Source organism: Stenella coeruleoalba (assembly GCF_951394435.1).
Source record: "Stenella coeruleoalba genome assembly, chromosome: 8".
Classification (NCBI taxonomy): domain Eukaryota; kingdom Metazoa; phylum Chordata; class Mammalia; order Artiodactyla; family Delphinidae; genus Stenella; species Stenella coeruleoalba.
The window spans coordinates 103,958,649-103,979,149 of record NC_137154.1 but is presented as its reverse complement, the minus strand read 5'-3'; the positions used below and the strand labels follow the sequence as shown (position 1 = coordinate 103,979,149).

At 44.5% G+C, this 20,501-nt stretch overlaps 1 protein-coding gene across 2 annotated transcripts in view; it reads left to right on the top strand.

Moving 5' to 3' along the window:
- The first annotated feature begins 2,954 nt into the window (after positions 1-2,954).
- PRDM10 (PR/SET domain 10) overlaps positions 2,955-20,501 on the top strand; it is an 87,680-nt gene continuing 70,133 nt past the window's right edge. For both annotated transcript variants that reach the window (XM_079930638.1, XM_079930637.1), the window contains exon 1: positions 2,955-3,185. The gene's annotated coding sequence lies outside the window, so the exon portion shown is untranslated. The remainder of the gene's footprint in view (positions 3,186-20,501) is intronic.

Sequence of the window (20,501 nt, the reverse complement as noted above, 5' to 3'; positions counted from 1 at the left end):
GTTAAGCCATCCACATTTACTAGGTCACTCGAGTCTCAACTTTATGCATCTGTCTTGATCACTCTCTTGTCATCACTAGAAATGCCAACTCTCACCCATTCTCTTATTCATTTGCAAGTTCTTTGGCTTTACCTCAAAAATATATTTGGTATCCATACATTTCCCCCATTTACACTTCTCCTGTTTTAGTCAAGATCACCATCATTTCTTGCTTAGACCATATTGCAGCGGACCCTTACTATCCTCCTTGTCTCCCGTTTCTCATCCCCTCAGCCAACATGATAAGCTTCCTAGGGCAGCCTGAGTTATCTTTAAAAACAAAACAAAACACTGTATCATACCTTCGCTTAAAACCTCTACTTTAAGTTGTACTTAAAATACAATAACAACTCCCATACTCTAGCCCTCAAAGCAATATATGATCTGACCCTTGCCTGTTTCCCCAAGTTTCCTTGGACCACTGTATTTCTTGCCCTGTGTCCTAGCAACTCAGGCTTTCTTAGGTTTTTCAGTGTGTTAGAGTGAAAGCTCTCCATAAAGGCAGGGATTTTTATGTGTTGTGTTTTTCCTTTTGTCTATAATGTTAATTGACCAATCTCAAAGCACCTAGGACAGTGCCTGGCGTATCATAAGCATTCAATGAATATTTATTCTATGGAAGAATGAATGAATAGGTGCATGCTTTTTTTTTTTTTTCCCCCTCATGCCTTTACATCTGCTGGTCTCAGACTGGAATGTTCTCCAAGATCTTAGCACGGTGGGCTTTTTTCATCAATCAAGTCTCAGCTCAAATGTTAGCATCTCAGAAAGGATTTCTTTGACACCTTTATTTAAATTGCCAGCATTCTCCTCCCCTTTGCATTTTTCTGCTTTATTTTCTTCATAGCACTTATCATTACCTGAAATCATCTCATTTATTTATCAATTTTCTTCTGTTTCCTGCACTAGAACTTAAGCTCCATGAGAGCAGGGGCTTTTTTTTGTTTTGGTTCCCCATTCCATCCTCATTGTTTAGAACAGTGACTGGTAGACAGTACATATTCAGTACTTGTATACTGAAGGGAGAGAATTCTACTGTGTGCAAATTTAATAATTAACTGAAACATTTATATAAAAGGCAGATTACTGAGGCTCATTCCAAACCTTCTGAATAACAAAATCTCTGAGGTGGTGTCTACCTGTAACATTTATGCACTCTAAAGTTTTAGGTCTAGGGAATTCCCTGGCGGTCCAGTGGTTAGGACTCTGCGCTTTCAGCCCTTCCACTGCAGGGGACACACGGGTTCAGTCCTTGGTGGGGGAACTAAGATCCTGCATGGCTGCGTGGCCAGTAAAGTTTTAGACAATTTCTCCAAGTCCGTGAGGCCAACTTGGGCCCTCCAGTCCAGACAGCCCCATTCCTCATGACAATTTCCCCTTTTGTGTTCCTTGCGGTCATTTCTGGTCAGACTTCAGTTGTGATGATCCCAATCCTTCAGAGAAGATGTAATAATGTTAAATCTCAAAACGGGGGAAATTCTCTCTAGGGACCGTGGACCTGTCCACTTCTGGCATTGTTTGTCTACTCACAGCACCAAAAGAGAACATTCCAGTGACTCTCCTAACCAATATCATCTTTCCTAAGGCAACTGACTTTCATGTGTCTTTATATCCAGCTAAGAGTTAATAGCATCTCTCACTATAAATGTTAAGGTCTGCCTCATCAGACCCCAAATGTGCTTTCTTTTCAATTAAATTCAGCAAGTGTTTACTGACAGCCTGCACAGGAGTCTGTGGAGGAACAAGACATGGGTAGTCATCAAGTTGCTTATAAGGTACTCAACAGTCCTGAAATTCTAAAAACAATGTTTTCCCAAAATTTCCCAGATTTTGTTTCCAGTTTTAAAAATAAACAGTAAATAGGATATTGTTGAATGAATTTCACATCCTCCGCTCGCCCACCGCCCCGTGTTTTCTATTCTTAGGTCTTTTGCTTAGTGGTACTTTCTTGGTTAGCCAATAGTTCAGCAATTTTGTATATTTTATCGTCATTGATACTTTTATCCGTTTAAGATCTAGTGTGCTAAGTATTTTACACGTAAATCCCACTTTATCTTCAAAATAACGTAGCAAGTTAGATGTCATGGACAGGATTACGGCTCCCTGAAGGTCCAAAGGCTCAAGGTCTCTTCAAGATCTAGTTGCCATTCATATTAGGGGCGGGGAACTACAGGTGGCATCTTGCTGCAAAGCCCGAGCTCATCTCTCTGCACTGGGCTGCTTTGCGAAGGCAATTTTAAGAGATGGTACGATGTGGAAGCCTGAGGTTAAGAAAAGAGTGAGTTAAGCCCTTGGTTAACCAGGGTTGAAAAACATCTTCACGTTTGTGAAAATCACTTCCTTTCAGCATGGTAAAGGGGAGAGGAGAGACGCAGCGCCGCATTCCGGGCTTCTGCCGGGCTGAGGTCAGACGCCGGGGCCGGCTCCGAGGCGCAGGGCTTCCGCGCGTGGCGTGGGCTCGGCTGGGCGCTCCGCAAGCCGGCCCGCTGCCGGGGCCCGAGCCGCCTCCAAGCCCGCGCGCCCTTGGCCCGCCGCGTCCTGGGGAGCACCTCTCAGGACGCGGGCCCTCGGGGGGCGTGTAGCACCCGACGAGCAGCTCCTCCTCCCAACCTCGGGCACAGAGGCTGGAAGGCTCACGACCTGGGCCGCCGCCGCCGCCGCCGGTCCCTCCGAGCGGTCTTGACCCTGAAACCGAAGAGTCGGCTTCTCTGATTGGCTTAGAGCACAAACGCAGGCGAGCGGTGCCTGAGACCCGCTCTTTGATTGGACTTGAAACGAACAGCAGAGCACGAAATAAAGAGGCCTTCCGTCATTGGGCCACTGTGTAAATCTCCTTTTAGCTTCTCCGCTGACTGAATAAGCGTCTCAGGATCTTCGTCATGAGTCTTAAATCTGGGCCTGTCAGTTTGCCCCAGCGTTACTCCTCTTTAGGCGAGGCATGGAGTTTACAGAGTTCAACCAATCACATAACGCCGAGATCAGGTTGCCAGGCAGGTTATGCTAATGAGGCCCCGCCTTTTATGCAGCTCCCACTCTGCGGCGGGAAGAACCACCTGGAGGTGGCGGGGGGGGTTTGATTTCCATCACCCCTAGGGAGAGAGGATCGGGGACCCGCTGATCTTCCAGCTCCCCTCACCCAACATCGTGTAAGTACCTAAAGGATTAAGGGAACCGGATAAGCCAGCGTCCAGAGTACCCCATCGACTGGGAGGGTGTTTCGTCTTTGCTTAGTCCCACCCAAAATGGCGCCAAGCTCTTTCCGCGTCTCAGAGCCCGGCCGGGGCCAACCGACCGCGGACCCGGGTGGGGGGGAGGACTTGATGGTGGTGGTGGGGGAGAAATCCCGGCGGCACCGCCCGATGGTACAGTCCAGTCGGGGCTGGGACGAGGCACCTCACTCGGGGTGGGGGGTCAAACCATCTGCACCTTCCAAGGGGAAAGGGGCAAAATCCCTAAAGGAGCCCCTCCTGGTGCTGCGTTCAGCCATGGCTCCGGCGCCTCTTCGCCCTGCCTTCCCTGCGCGCAGCCTCCCCCCTGCGACCCCCGAGCGGCTCGCACGCTCCGCCGGCCGCGCGCACCTCTCCTCCCCTGCCCGCGTTGGTTGGGCCGGGACGGCAGTTGGGCGCCCTGCGCGCTCCTGCGGCGGCTGTTGGGCGGGCGCTCGGGGTGCGGCGGGCCGTGTTGGCCGGCGGGCGCGGGGGCGGCGGCTGGGCCCGGAGCTCGGGGACGGCGGGCTCCGTGGACTAGGCGCCCTGCTTTGTTTTGGGAGGCCGCGCCACCGTCCTGCCATTGATTGCTGGTTCCCTGTCCCTTACGCACAAGTTGGCGTCCCGGGACCCGGCGAGGCCCCGCTCGGAGGGCGTGGGCGTGGCCCGTTTGGGTCAGTCGTGGTGCATGGTGTCCTCCGTGGGCAGGGCGCAGGCCGAGGTCCACTTGCGCTCTGGGTCGAGTGCAGAGGCGCGAGACCGAGGCCTTTGGGGAGCGGGTTGGTGGTGCATGGTTGCCAGCCGAGGGTCAGCTTTCCTTAAGCACTTTAGCCCGTGACGACGTATTAGGTCCTCCACTAAGTAAAGTGTACGCAGCGCTTTGGAATAGTGCGTGCGTACGTGGTTAGCCTTGCTTGGCGGATTGGTTGGGTTTCGATCCATTTTCAATCTATGTTTGTGTAGGTCTAAGCACAAAGCGGGCTGGTTTGGGGTCTGCAGTCGAGGTTCGGTGTGTGAGGAGTCCCGCCCAGCGCGGCCCTGTGCCATCTGCGCCGAAGCCCGTTCAAATCTTGCCGGGCTAATCGTCCCCAAAAGTTCTTTAAACTCAAAAGCACTTAACGTTCATTAAAAACAAAATCACTCGTGACGCTCTGCGGCCTCTGCCTCAGACCCGCTCCTTTGTTTCTCTCTCCACCTTTTGCTGGAAGCTCTTTGAGGGCAGGAAGGTACATTGCGTGTTTTTGGTATCCTTCCATCCACTCCACCCCCCAGCACCGGAGCAGCTTGAGGAACCGTACTTATATGATGCTCTAGAATTGAAAAAGCAAAATTAAAAAAAATAAAAATAAAAATTGGTGGGTGCAAAGCCATGCTTCAAGCAGTGCTGATGCAATCTGATATGTTTACAAAGTGACTTCTGGGTTTACTTTTGCGGTACGCGGGCCTCTCACTGTTGTGGCCTCTCCCGTTGCGGAGCACAGGCTCCGGACGCGCAGGCCCATCGGCCATGGCTCACCGGCCCAGCCGCTCCGCTGCATGTGGGATCTTCCCGCACCGGGGCACGAACCCGTGTGCCCTAGCATCAGCAGGTGGACTCTCAACCACTGCGCCACCAGGGAAGCCACCTGCGTTTACTTTTTAAATGAAGTGAAATTGACAAAGTGAACCGTTTTAAAGAGAACAATTTAGTGATAGATGCGTATTTAAAAATTTTGGAGCGAGACTTTTTTCCCACTTGTGGCTCTTCCTCACTTTATTCCTTGAGCACCCACTCTCGGCTCTGCTCTTTTGTTTTGCGAGGGCGCTAAACCGGTGTCTTTTTCTAAATAAGCCATTTTTAGTTTTCTAGTGTTTTGCGGCGTGCTCCACCACGCGTTAGTGTACTGTATATGTGAATATAATACTGTATAGTGTACTGTATATGTGAATATAATCGCGCATGTATTATAGATAAGGCAAAGCCCACGTCTTCAAGGGCCCTCAGTGCTTCTTAATAAGAGTTTATCATGGTATAAGGGATAGTGTATCAATCCAGTGTAATCCTAAATTGGTTGGCACTGCCTCAATTGCCACTTGTCTGAATTTATTTTTTTCTTCTAGTTTTAACAGTAGTACATGATCATTGTAGAAGACATAGAAAATATAGAACAGTATAAAAAGTAAAAATTAGCTGAAGTACAATTACCAGAGATAATTTCTACTGATATTTTGGTATGCTTCAAATCTTTTTTGTGTGTGCATATAAACATTTTTACAAACTTGGCACGTGATATGTGGTTTTCACATCTAGGTTTTTGGTTTTTTTGTTTTTTTAATGTAAATAGGTACCTAATGACGTCACTGATGATCTTCCATTTTCAGTAGTTTTCCCCATTACTTGAAGGGGGCATCATGAAATCCTCTGAACTAAAGGAATTATGAAATTTGATTCATTCTGTTTTTCACAAGCAGAATTTATTGATTACTGTTTAAATTTATCATAGGTAACCTAATGGGATAGGTTTCTGAGTAACAAGCAGAACTGTTCCAAGAGTTGAGAAATACTGAACTGTAATTTTGGTTTCCTTAATAATTTTAAGCACTGGTGAACACATGGTAACTGTATAATTTCGTTTGGTGCAAATGATAAACTGTTAAACACCCTGTCATTGCAATGTTGGAATTGTTTAGCCAGAGTTTGTTTTAAAATAGAATGCTGATGTACTTTGACCTATTGCCACTAAAATACACAGTCTTCCCCCACCCACCTCTGTCCCAGAGAGTGTAGACACACCCTGCCCAGCCTTTTGTGTGGTTTTCACAAGCAGAATTTATTGGTTAAACAATAAATGTATTGTTTAACTTTATCATAGGTGCTTTAATAGATTAGCAAATGAGCATTTGGTCTCCTGTCTAGAAGGGGCCAGCGAGTTAAGAAAAAGGAAGTGTTTTACTATAACCAAATCTTTGCAGAATGGTCCCACTGGATTCTCCAGGGGTACTGGGTAGGGGCAGGAAGGTGAGGGGGGAGCTTTTTCTGACTTTATTATATTGGTCATTCTCTGTTGAAGCCTTTCTCTCCCTCTCTGGCCTTATACTGTTTACATGAATTACTGCTAAAAGGTGTCTGGCCTCCCTCCTTTTTTTATTCTCAAAGTTATAAGCCTAGTTCAGGACTTATGTGGACCTGGTGCCTTTCCAGTTTATTTCCTTGCAGCCCTACCGTGACACTGATATTTAACTATTAGTACTGAAACATTACTTCCACTCCCTTTCCAGAGTCCGTCAGGGGCTTTGGGCTTCCAGTTGCCTAGACCTGTGTAGATTTTAAAGGTTCAGGTTGTGGAAAGCAGCTGAAAGTAGGTTCTTTTTGGATAACTTTGAAATATTTCAAAGAATTGGGGTTGAGGAAACGGAGAGGGAGGTGGGAGGCTATAGATTATACCAAGTCACAATTATAGCAAGACTAGTTAAACATGTGGTGAAAACACTCATTATAAAATTATAAAATCAGTAATGTGCAACGCTTTAAGAACTCAAAACATACAGATTGCTATTGGGAAAATAGTCTGTTATTGTTTGTTATCCATTTCTTAGTTGAACTCATGTATTTCAGCATCAGAACATTGGAGCTAAATGCTCGCTTTTTTTACCCACATCCTTCAGTCTGACGGTCTGGCTCTCACGGTCTGGCCTGTTTCCCGCTGTCCCTCAGATCTGTGCTGTCCGGTATGGTTACCAGTAGCCACATATGGCAGTGAAGCACTTGAAAAATGGCTAGTGCTGTGACTGTGAAATGCATGCCAGATTTTGAGATTTGGTGTGAAAAAAAATGAACTATTTCAATATCTAAAATATTGATTACATGTTGAAATGATATGTCGCATATCCCATGTTAAATAAAATCCATTACTGCAATTAATTTTGCCAGTTTCTACTTTTAACAAATGTGGCTGCTAGATTTAAAATTATGTATGTGGGTTGCATGCGTGGCTGCCTGATTTGTTCACTGAACAGCCACCTTAGGCTTAGTCTCATGGGGGGGGAGTGCTCCCAAGTGGCAGTAAGTCATCATACAGTGTCTTATCTTTTTGTTTCTATAGTTTCAGCCAATAGATGTGTCTGATTTCTTTTAGTGCTTATGATAGCTCTCACAGAAGCATTATTATTCTTTTGAAGAATACCTTAATCTCAAAACCATTTCCAGGTAATTGAGTTAACTGTTACTGAATAAATATATTCAATTAATCATTTGAACTTAAAATAATGAAATGCCATCTGTTAAGCACATAATCCATTAAAAAAAAAAAAAAGTTGAGGATTTCCCTGGTGGCGCAGTGGTTGAGAGTCCGCCTGCCGATGCAGGGGACGCGGGTTCGTGCCCCGGTCCGGGAAGATCCCACATGCCACGGAGCGGCTGGGCCCGTGAGCCATGGCCGCTGAGCCTGCACGTCCGGAACCTGTGCTCCGCAACGGGAGAGGCTGCAACAGTGAGAGGCCCGCGTACCACAAAAAACAAAACAAAACAAACAGACAAAAAACAAAACAAAACAAAGAAGTTGAGCTAAGTATAATCAGCTGAATTTTCCCCAGCTTGGTCTGCTACTTACTCACTGATTTTTACAATATACTGTTTTTTCAGAGATTTAAGAAATATTTCTGGGAGAAACTTGAAATTGAAAAAATCAAGCTCATAATTTTTTTTTCTCCTGTGATTAAAAAAAAGGCCACAATAGTTTGCTTCTAAGTGTGGAACACTTTGGACCAGCTCATGGGACAGCTATCCTTTTAAGCACAAATAATCATAACCTACAGATAAAATCATATTCTTTCTATACCTATATTTGAAAACATTGACCGTTTTGCCCTTACGTACCTTTGTGGATGTGTTTCTTTTTACTACCCTGTATGGGGGTTTGATACGGTGTCAAATTCAACAGCATGGGCTCTGGGGGCAAAGGAACCTAGATTTAGAGCCCAGCTTTATTGGCTGGCTGTGATCTTGGGCCCATTAGTTAACTTCTGTAAACCTTAGTTTCTTTATCAAATTATTAATCTAGTTCCTTAATTATTAATGGGGATAATAATAGTACCAACCGCAAAGACTCCGTGTGAGAATGCCTGTTATCACTGTCCACAGCGGTAAAAATGGCTCAGTAACTGTATACTGATTTTGGATATTCTACTTCAGCCAAACTAGTCTTCTCACTGTCCCTGCAATTCTGGGGTTTTCCTTCATGTTTTCACACCTTCATTTCTCAAATGGAATGTTTGTTCCTTTCTGCCCACTTCTCCCTCCTTCCCCAGTTCTGCCCACGAAAATCCCATCCATCCTTCTAGAGCAGTGGTCAGTAAACTTTTTTTGGTAAAGAACCAGATAATAGGGACTTCCCTGACGGTCCAGTGGTTAAGACTCAGCACTCCCAATGCAGGGGGCACGGGTTTGATCCCTGGTCAGGCAACTAAGATCCCGCATGCTGCACTTCAAGGCCCGCCCCCCCCCCCAAAAAAAAAAACCCCAAACAAAAAACAAACAAACCAAAAAACTAGATAGTAAACATTTTCAGCTTTGTGGGCCAGACACTCCCTGAAGCAACTACTCTCCGCCCCTGGTGTGAAAGCATGGCCATGTTCCAATTAAACTTTATTTAAGGACCCTGAAATTTGAAGTAATATAATTTCCATGTGTCACAAAATATTCTTCTTTTGTCTTTTCAACCATTTAAAAATGTAAAGCCATTCTTAGTTCACAGGCCATACAGACAAACAGGTGTCGGTCTGCCCTGCCCTGGAGCCAGGTGAAAGCCGAGGTGGGGAGGGAGGCGGAACATCTTACCTGAAAGGGATCCCTCTTGTCTCTGAATGCCCTACAGGATTTTTGTACTGCTTTGTAATCATTGTAACATTTATCGAGTGCTTAATTAGTATCGCATAGCAACTATTTGTGCTTATTTCTTGCTTCCTAAACATATTGTAAATTTCTAGAAGCTTTGGATATTTTATAGTCCCCTCATATAGAATGCAGTACAGAAGTGCCTTTTACTTACTGGGCTCTAAAATGTTTGGAGGAATACAATTAACATAAGACATTAAAGTGAGCTCTGGAATTTTCCTCCCTTTTCTTCAAAATTCTTATTTTTGGATGCAAATCTCACCATTTTGTTGGCATTGCTTGAAGATTTTGAGGCCAATCCGCTAGGGGTTATTTTCAGTCTTGCCACAAACCATGATTATAGGCAACCTTATCATCATGTTCTTCTGATAGAGGAAAACTATAATCCTTTGACTAATTATGGCTTTGTGTTTGACTGACTTTGAAGTGTCCTTTCTAAGACACCTGTTTACATTTAATCCTTACTGTGCGACAGTGACAGACGGTGTTTTAACTACTTTACAAATGAGAAAAAGGAGGCAGTTTAGTGAATGATGTGGGTGGCGGGAGCAGGGTGTCTGGGTCCTCAGTGCCAGGCAGTGGTATGTATAATTATGAGATTTCAGCCTCTAACTCATCATTTATTCATCTTCTCTTTTATTCTTTTTCTCTTGAAGTTGATGAATTGAAAATATTCTGGGATTCTGGGGAATTCCCTGGCGGTCCAGTGGTTAGGACTCGGTGCTCTCACTATCGAGGGCCTGGGTTCAATCCCTAATCGGGGCGCTAAGATCCCACAAGCCGTGCAGCACGGCCAAAAAAAAAAAAAAAGTATTCTGGATTTCCAGTACTTCATAATTTGATAAATATAAGGACTAATAGATGTTTAGGACTTGTTTATGTGACATACAAGTTTTCTCAAGTATGTTAAACCCTCTGAAGTGAGATATGACATAACCACAAAACAGTAATTCTAGAATTAAAACTAAATTATGGAGCAGTAATTGTGCTTTTTTAAAAAATTAATTAATTTGTTTATGGCTGCGTCGGGTCTTCGTTGCTGTGCACGGACTTCTCTTTGCGGTGGCTTCTGTTGTTGCGGATCACGGGCTCTAGGCGCGCGGGCTTCAGTAGCTGTGGCTCGAAGGCTCTAGGGCACAGGCTCAGTAGTTGTGGCGCACGGGCTTAGTTGCTCCGCGGCATGTGGGATCTTCCCGGACCAGGACTCAAACCCCTGTCTCCCGCGTTGGCAGGGGATTCTTAACCACTGCGCCACCAGGGAAGCCCAGTAATTGTGCTTTGATGAACTTTGTTTCACTTAAAAATTTTAAGAAAGTTGATATTCATATTTATATATACTTTTCCCAAACCTTAGGAATCTCATCAAAAAATTATATCTTTTGGGCTTCCCTGGTGGCGCAGTGGTTGAGAGTCCGCCTGCCGGTGCAGGGGACGCGGGTTCGTGCCCCGGTCCGGGGGGATCCCACATACCGCGGAGCGGCTGGGCCCGTGAGCCACGGCCGCTGAGCCTGCACGTCCGGAGCCTGTGCTCCGCAACGGGAGAGGCCACAACAGTGAGAGGCCCGCATAGCTTTTTCTACATCATTTAAAAATCATATATTTTTTTCTGATTTGTGGTTTTTCAACAGTTATAAACTGTAGGAGAAATATTTTAATTCTAACAAAATATGTATAAGACCTTTACAGAAACAATTCTGAAACTTTATTGAGTGACTCCAAATAAACTCTAAATAAATGGAGTGACACTGGTTTGAGGATTGGAAGATTCAATATTGTAAGGCATTGATTCTTTGGAAACTGACTTATGGATTTAATGTAATCCCAGCAAATTGAAAAAAACTAGACAAGCTGATGAAATTTTTGCCAAGGCCCAAGAAAAGGCAAGACACTCTTGAAAAAGAAAAAGAAGTTGGAAACCCTTCTGTTCCAGAGATCAAGAGCTAAATAATTAAGACAGTGTGATCCTGGCACCGGGTTAGAGCAGTAGCCCAACTGAACACCCCGAGGAGTCCGGAAAGAGTCTCACACATTCAGACACTTGATTTATGACCCAGGAAGCATGGCAAATAAAAGGCCAAACAGTACAACTTTTAGAAGTTGACATAGGAGAATATGTTCATGACCTCAGTCTCGAAAGGGTTTTTTTTTTTTTAAGATGTTTTTTATTTAAGATGTTACCTGCACTAACGGAAAAATGGGCAAAAGTCTAGAACAGGCACTTCAGAGAAGGAGAGATCCAGATGTCTAATAAACATACGAGAAGGTGTGCAGCCTTGTTAATAATCAAGGAAATGCAAATTCCAACCACAGTGCCGTGTTACTTTGAGCCTAAATTCAAGTTGGCAAACGTGTACCTGACTGAAAGTCGGCAATACCAAGTCCCAAAGGTTTTGAGCAATAGAACAGTCATACGTGGCTGGTAGGAATAGAAACTGGTATGACTACTTAGGAAAACCGTTTGGCATTACCTAGAAAGTCAAAGACAAGCAGACACCAAAGCCCAGCGACTCCACTGTTAGAGAAGTTGATACACATGAGAGAACCAGGAAGAATATTTGGGGTAATTAATTTTCCTGATATGAATTGATTCAGTTCATATTTGAGGGCTGTTATGTTCTATACACAGGTAGCTTTATTTTGGCACAAGGGTAAATAAATTATTTATATTTTTTCCCTCTCTACTGGGGAATAAAATAATATCTAGTGTGTTCCTCATTTCCTAAAACAATGCTGGGCACAGAATAGGCATATAATAAATACTGTTGTGTTTTTAAAAACTATCATTTCAATTCTTATAGTGGGTACCCTTCACTATAGCTTTGTAGTTACCTTAACTCTGGCTGTTGACTAATTTGCTCAATTAAATCTGTCTGCGGGTTTGGTAAATTACAATCTCCCCTGGTTCCTTTGAGATCCAGCCTAGCCTACTGATTGCATCATCTGGTGGGAGTCCGAGGAGACAGCACAGTGCTGCGATGCTTGGGTTCTGGCAGCTTTGCTGGGAGGAAAGCTGTGCAGCAGAGAAGGGAAAAGATGTCTAAGCTCTGTAGTGAAAGGGATCTGCGTTCAAATCCCGCTTATCAGCGCTATGGCCTTGGACAAGTAATAATTTTTCTTTTTTTTTGCGGTACGCGGGACTCTCACCGCCGTGGCCTCCCCTGTTGCGGAGCACAGGCCCCGGACGCGCAGGCTCAGCGGCCATGGCTCACGGGCCCACCCGCTCCGCGGCATGTGGGATCTTCCCGGACTGGGGCACGAACCCGCGTCCCCTGCATCGGCAGGCGGACTCTCAACCACTGCGCCACCAGGGAAGCCCAAGTAATAATTTTCGGTTGTTGTGAGGATTAAGTGGAATTGAGTATTTAATAAGCCACAATGCCTGGCTTATGATGGGAACTCAGTAAATGGCAATGACCATAATTATTACTATGCCAGTAGTTGTTTGCTTAAGTAACATTGAATTTCCACAGTATGTTTTCAATCAGTTGAACTATGAATATGCTGATTTTTAAAATAAAGAGCTACATCTGTTAGGGGATTCTAATTCTGTGGTCTTGGACTTCCCTGGTGGCACAGTGGTTAAGAATCCGCCTGCCAATGCAGGGGACATGGGTTTGATCCCTGGTCCGGGAAGATCCCACATGCCGCGGAGCAGCTAAGCCCATGCGCCACAACTACTGAGCCTGCGCTCTAGAACCCGCGAGCCACAACTACTGAGCCCGTGTGCCACAACTGTTGAAGCCCACACGCCTAGAGGCTGTGCTCCGCAACAAGAGAAGCCACTGCAATGAGAAGCCCGCGCACCACAAGGAAGAGCAGTCCCCGCTCGCCACAACTAGAGAAAGCCCGCACAACAGTGAAGCCCCAATGCTGCCAAAAATAAATAAATAAACAAAAAAACCCTGATTTTGTGGTCTTAACTCATTTGACGTGTAGCCTATATCTGAAGGAAGTGGTCTGGTAAGTGTTTGCAAAGCGTAGATACCGCTGAGCTTTCTAAACAGGAATGGGATGTCTCTCTTTATGGGAGAAAGTGCTAATCACATAGTTTTAAAATTCTATCCGTTTAAAGTTGAAATACACATGTTATCTAGTGAAATACATTAGTTGTGAGAACCCTTGCCTACAGTTAAGACATATTTATTCCCCAATGAATTGTTTAACAATGAAAATATATTAAATTGTCTTTTACTTGGAAAGAAGACTTTTCTGGATAAGATACCTTCATGATCTAATACTTAGCATCATGAGTTAAATAGTTACTAACATTTGGAATACACTCTTTACCATTGTAGTATACTGTAACAAACATCCCACTCTATCTTAACAGTGAGGCTGAGTTAGGTAAATCAGGTGTTATTATTCCAGTTGTCAAGAAAAAGAACTTGTCTCACATCCAGAATTTTCCCACTACTCTGTACTGAGAAAACACTGTAAGAAATGTCCTGGCTTGTAGAAGACACCTCTGAATACCAGGCCAGTCGTGGATGCTGGCCTTTTATAGTAGTTTTATTAAGATGGAGGAGGTTGAAATTAGATTATAATGTTAATTATATGCCATTAATATAGAGTTTTTATGAAGGCAGTAACTGCCTCACTATGTCATCTGTCTGGGCTCACCATCTTGTTAATTAAATGTTTATTTTTGACCATTCTGTGTTTCATATTTAACTTTGCAAGCAAGGGGCTGAGGTTGAGGAATGAGAATTTGAAAATGAACAGAAGATGAGGCCCATATTACCTGTTCACAGGGGGACTGAATTGGATACAAAGGGAATTACTTCAAACCAGTGTCACTTTGCTTCGTAGTCCTGGGGCAGAGCCATGGTCCAGTCTGTTTGAACAAAAGGCTGTGCCTATTTCAGGAGTTGAGGTAGAGTGAATGAGTACTTACACTGTCTTCTCTTGTATTATATCCAAAATGTTAAATTATGAAAATTGTGCCCTAGAATAATTTCTTCTAAGCAATTTTAATATTCGTTTTTTTCCAGTTAAAACATTTTAAAGCGCTTGAATTCGTTGAGGAAACAGCTTAGTACTTGAGATTATGCCCCTTAACATTATCTAGTATTTTATCCTAACCTGGATTTGTGATTGTCGAGTCATAGTTACCACCCAGAACCCTCTGTAAGAAAGGCTTTCAGGGCCCCAGAAGACCCACCTGCAAGTCTCCTATTTAGTTACTGCAATTGCTAATTCAACAAAGAGCTTGTGATATGTGGACCAGATAGCTTTCTTTGTACAGGTGCGCCCGGGCCAGAGATTGTATTTGTACCCTTGCCAGTTCTCTTGCGAATAAATGCTACTGTTGAGAAAGGGAGCTGGAAGGATTGTGCTCAGAGCTATGTCATCCATTATCCGTAGTCAGAAAACATGGATGCTCCATATTATTCGATGAGTCATTTGTATTAATCTCTCAGTCTTCAGATGTTCCCCATTAAACTGTATTTGCATACAAAGCTTATTTCCAATATTCCTGGTAAGTGCACGGAATGGATTTGCTTGTTATCATGTGGTGAAGGGAAGCTGGAAAATCAAGTGTGCATGAGAGTAATCTGGTTGGCAAGGAGGACCACCTGAACTAACAACCACACAGCCTTTTCCGAATTCTAAGACATTCACACCACAAACATATTAGAGAAGCTGGTAAGTTGCATATTTTGAAGAAAGGTGTAAGGATTCTTGCTAAATTTTTGCTTAGTAACAAAAAAGAATCTCTTTTTTAGAAGGTGACTTTGAGCAATAAAGGTCTATGAATAACTTTTTTTTTTTTTTTTTGCGGTACGCGGGCCTCTCACTGTTGTGGCCTCTCCCGTCGTGGAGCACAGGCTCCGGACGCACAGGCTCAGTGGCTGTGGCTCACGGGCCCAGCCGCTCCGCGGCATGTGGGATCTTCCCGGACCGGGGCACGAACCCGCGTCCCCTGCATTGGCAGGCGGACTCTCAACCACTGTGCCACCAGGGAAGCCCCTATGAATAACTATTAATGTCATGAAGTTGGAATAAGAATTCAGAGCTCTAATCTTTGCCCAGTGCTTCCTGAAGGCAGTTCTTGGCCTCAGTATAATCAGTCCTTCATGTTACTTCTAGAATGATTTTCCAAAAGATGTTACTGCCATGATAAAATATTTTTCTTCCCTTGCTGTGTAAGATTTAGACAGATCTGGTTGACTTCAGAATCATCTGGAGAGGTTTATGAACAAAGCTTCCTGCTCTTCCCCTCGACCTTTGCAATTGAGAGAATCCAGAATTTCAGGGGGGAGGCTCTGGAATTTGTCTTTTTGCCTAGGTCCTTAGGTGAATCTGATAAAACCAGGTTATAAACTTTGGGAACTGTAATTCTTCAACTGGAAGTCTTTTGTAGATCCACCCTAATTATGGTTTGAGGCTTTTCTCTCTTATAGTCCCTGAGCATATCCTCAACTTCTCTTGCCTCTGGAACTTCCTCAAGCTGTTCCCATCAGAAATGCCATTATGTTTGCTCCAGTAGCAAGTATTATTCTCTCTCTTTCTCTCTGTATCTATCTCCCTATATAGAAAGGTTCTTGATGTTTATTGCCAAATTGCTTCCTAGAAGGCTTGCATTGATTTAAATGCCCATCTTTTTTTCTTAAAAAAAAAACCCAACAGCTTAATTGAGATATAATTCACGTACCATACAATTCACTCAGGTAAAGCATACAATTCAGTGGCTTTAGCCTGTTCACAGTTATACAACTATCACCACAATCAATTTTAAAATATTTTCATAACTCCAAAAGGAGCTCCACCTCTTAGCCATCACCCCTTAATTCCTCATTTCATCCCAATCCCTGGGCAACCACTTATCCACTTTCTATCTCTGTTAATTTGTCTTTTCTGCATATTTCATATAAATGGATTCATTCAATGTATGGTCCTTTGTGACCAGCTTCTTTCACTTAACAAAGTTTTAAAGGTTCATTCTTATTGTAGCATGTATCCGTATTTCATTTCTTTTTTTTTTTTTTTGCTGCGTAATATTCCATTATATGAATGTACCATATTTTATCTCTCTGTTCATCAGTTGATGAATGTTTAGGTTGTTTCCACTTTATGGCTATTATGAATAATGCTGCTATGAATGTTTGTGTCCAAGTTTTTATGTGGACATATGTTTTTATTTCCCTTGGGTTTATTATATCTTGGTGACAAATCTCTGGGTCATTTGGTAACTCTATGTTTAGCCTTTAGAAATTGCCAGACTGTTTTCCATAGTGGCTGCAGCATTTTACATTCTTACCCAGCAGTATATGAGGGTTCCAGTTTTTCTGCCTACTCACCAACACTTGCTATTATCTGTTGCTATCTCAGAATTTTGAATGAAATTGAGAAGATTAAAGTATACTACAGAACTGAGCATAATAGAAACTAGGATATCCTTAAAAGAGGCAACTTTGTGTAGTTAGTGGGCATAAAAGATCTTGCCAGTGTTAAAGATATAGATTAATATTTTGCTGAAGTTGAGGGTGCATAAGCTATGTTCAACTATAATTCTGAACCTCCATATACTATAGATTTTCTTAGTTGGAAAAACCTTTCTTGTTAGTGGAGAGTTCACAGTCTGTATGATTTGAATTTCAAGAATGTTCCACTTACACAATAGCAGGTGAAGAGCCAGAGGTGCTTAACCCTAGGAATGAACATGCATTGTTAAGGTGTATTAATAATTAATATCAGTAACTGGGGCAACCACAACCATGAACGTCTGCTACTGTTTCCCAAGTGCCAGGTATGGTGTTCTGTTTCATTGATTTCATGGCTTCACATTATTATTTCATAGTCCTACCTTAGCAAGTGGATCTCTCGTTGTTGTTCCTGCTCTATAGATGAGGGAGTTAAGGCTTGGGAAGTGAGGTGACTTGTCTCTGGTCACGTAGTGAGTGGATGGTGGCTGAAGAGTGTGAACCCAGGCCATCTGACTCTGGAGCTCTGTCCACGCCGCCATGCTAGAGATGGGGGAAGGGGACGTGGGGTGGTAGTAGGCTAGTGGAAGGTCCTGGTAAGGCACCAGGAATTGTGTAAGGACTGACCATGGCTCTACAGGAGGGAGGACTGTCCAGCTGTGATTTCCGACGGTTCTGACGGTCACCCCTGAACCTCTGTCCATCCTGTTAACTAAAGCAGGTTGGAGGCCCCAGGGGAGGGGAGAGATGTACATTCTAGTTCCCAAACTGCCCTGCCACTAGCCTTGGCTGTGCCACCTTGAGCCTGGGTTTATCCCCTGTGAGGTTGGCTCCTCTTAATACCTGACCTACTGTGACAGTGCTGTCATGGGCATGACACAGGTCATGCCTACAGAAACTGCAGAAATTCTACAGTCAGACGTCAAGATCTATTCCTTGGGTTGTAATACGTGGACTTCTCAGAGAATTTCTTTTAATACCATATTTGACCCAGTGTACTCTGTGTTTATAAGGACTGATTTTGATTTGGGAAGCAGCTGAGTTCCATGGACCTTTGCAGTCTTATAGTTGGCGTGAGTTCAAGTTCCCTCAGAATATTCGGATTTGCTAGTTTATGGTACTAGATAATGTCTTGAGGAATTTGCTTTCTCCCCCTCCATGTTTCTTTCTTTCCAGCTCATGAAAGTTCAGTTATAAACATTGATATCATACATATACTTAATTTCTTAACTGTGGAAGTAGTTGTGCACCATCATTTTAATGCTGACACATTTTTTTATTTATGGGAATTCATCCTAAGAGTGTTTTGTTAAGAAAGTGGTTCCCTCCTAAGGCAGGAGACTGGACCATGCGTTCATTCCAGAAGCATTTGTGGACCCTCTGCTGTCGGCTGGGTTCCAGGTGCTGAGGGCCCTGCGTTGTCCCATTGGGTGAGGGCGCTCTCGTGCAGCTGCATTCCCCCGTGGCGGGTGGCAGGGGACGCAGACTCTGCACAAAATGCGTGCATCTCTTAATTGATGGTACATGCTTTGCAGAGTGTGAAAGGAGAGAATGTGGAGACAGGGAACAGAAAAGGCCTGCTGAGGAGGTAACACTGACCCTGAAATCTGAATAGGGAGGAGGAGGTGGCCATCTGAAATGTTGGCCAGAGCATCCGGGTGGAGCCACTGCAAAAGCCCTGAAGGCTGGCCTGAGCCCTGGGAGTGTGTAAAGCTAGAAGGAGGAGAGGTCTGCCAGCGCAGCCTTTAGGGGTCGGCCAGCAAGTGAGCTTGTGAAGGAAGTGCCATAGAGGTGGGAGGAACCAGGACAGTTTAGTGTTAGGAGGTGGAGAGAAGAGCTTAAGGAGGGTGTGAATGCTCCCGAGGTCAAGTGAGCTGAGAACCTGGAGGGAACCTGGGGTTTGGCTGTAGACTTTTAAAAGGTGCAGCCTTGCAGGGGGGCAGGGTGGTGTGTTGGCAAGGGTGGAAGCCCAGTTGGGGAGGGAATGTGGGGCGAGGAAGTGAAGGTGGGCTCGCCAGCTCTTTATTGTGTGTGAGAACAGCAGAGAGAAGTAGGTGAGCAGGAAGGTGGGCCCAAGGGAAAGTTTGTTTTTACTGTACACATTTTGTTGAAATATAACACGTTTAGAAAAGTGCACAGTAAAGATAGGAGATACTGTGCACATTTGCTGATGTGAGTGTTCCAGTAGGGAGGGAACAGTGATGCTGCAGAGGAGTGGGTGTGGGGAAGCGTGCAGAGTGGTGCAGCCCCTGAGGGGACCAGACGGACAGGCTGCCCAGCAGCCCAGGTGGAGAGCCCTGGGCTTGGGTCAGACTGGGGACGTTTCCTCCATTGCAGTGTATGAAGAAGGAATATTTAGTTTCAAAGTTGGGAGAATCACATTTTAATAACAACACAATATTTTTAGATACTGCCTATATTCCGAAGCTTTCTCATTGCTTTTCTGCTCCTTGATAAATCAGTGACCTATTTACTGATTCTGGGTGTATCTTGATTATACTTTGTCATAGCAGATGTGTCATATGACAGTTTTTTCTTACCAGGGGCTACCATTACTGGTGTCCACAAGTTCTCAGATTTTGATAAACACAGTCACAAGGTCAAAGGGGAAATATTTTCACAGTCTCATCCCCCTGGGATTGCCCTCAGTTTCCTACCAAGGCAGCCAGTTCTGAATGGTCAGACCCAGGAGAGAGGGGATGCTTATGGAAACGTGCCTGCATTTCTGCACCTGCTTTTCCCCTTGGAGCATTTCCTGATTCCCAGGAGGCTGGGAAGCTGGTTGGAAAGGGCTACTAAGAGACAAGAGCAGCAGGTAGTGCTTTAGGCTACTTTGTGGGGCTGGAGAGATAAGACATTCCAGGTGAAGGGCTGCGAAGGCCGGCCCTGGTTTTCCCCTCAAGCTATTTGTAGACTAGGCTGTACTGGCCGGCAGGCTAACAAGTCACGCCAGAAGCAGCTGAATAGCAGAGTGGGATTTTGGTAGTTTCACTTTGCTGGGAAGAAAAAAATTGCATTTCTGGGCCCACCAAGGAAGAGGCTCCCTAGGAAACACCTACCTAGAAATTTCCGTTGCCACTCCCGGAAGGTCAAACCTAAGAGCAGACTCTGTCTTGTAGGCCTGCAGAAAGTGCCGACCAGCCTGGAGTCAGCTTGGTGGGGTGGAGGGCCCTTCTGCAGCCCGCGGGAGGATGGGCAGAGGGTGGAGGCCGGCAGGTGGCCGCTCCCAAAGGTGCCACAAGGCTTCCAGACGCTGGTGGCTTTCTGTTCCTGGATCCACATGCCTTTACTTTGTGACCCTCCCTCAGGTCGGACACTAATGATCTGTGTGCTTCTCCGTAGGCCTGTGAGACACTGCGGTTTGAGGTTTCCACCTGAAATCTTTTAAGAGCAGAATGGAAGACCCCTGATAGAGTCCTCTTTGGAATCGCTTTCACATTTTACCAGCCAACCAGCTATTCTTTGTAAAAAGGAAAAGGCAAACATCAAGGTCTATCATTCTTTAGAACTCCCACTGAGTGCTGCCTCCTTTTGAATTCTCAAAGATATTAATGTAGAATTGTTAGGCTAAGACCCCCAGCATGTCCTTAGCCTAGGTTTTTCTTTTCTTTGAGTGAATGGTAAGAGTTCTTTTGAATGACTTGATGGGGTTCAAATGCATTGCTGACAAACTATCAAATGGGATGGGAGGATCAATCTTTGTTTTCTTTTGGTGCATGAAAAGTTCTTATCTGAACTAGGAAAATAAAGCCTGTGTTTCTTGGGTTGACACAAAGAAAGATTTGCTTGCATGCATCTTTTGAGGCATGAAGAAAGGAGTGCCACAGCCCTGACTGGAAAAAATAACCTTCTTTCAAAGAAGAGAACCCTTAGTTGATAGTCTCTGAAGCCCTTTGTGTGCACAAGAAAAGTAGGAGGAATCATTGCTTAATGTGGAGATTTCTGTGGGAGAAGTGGAAG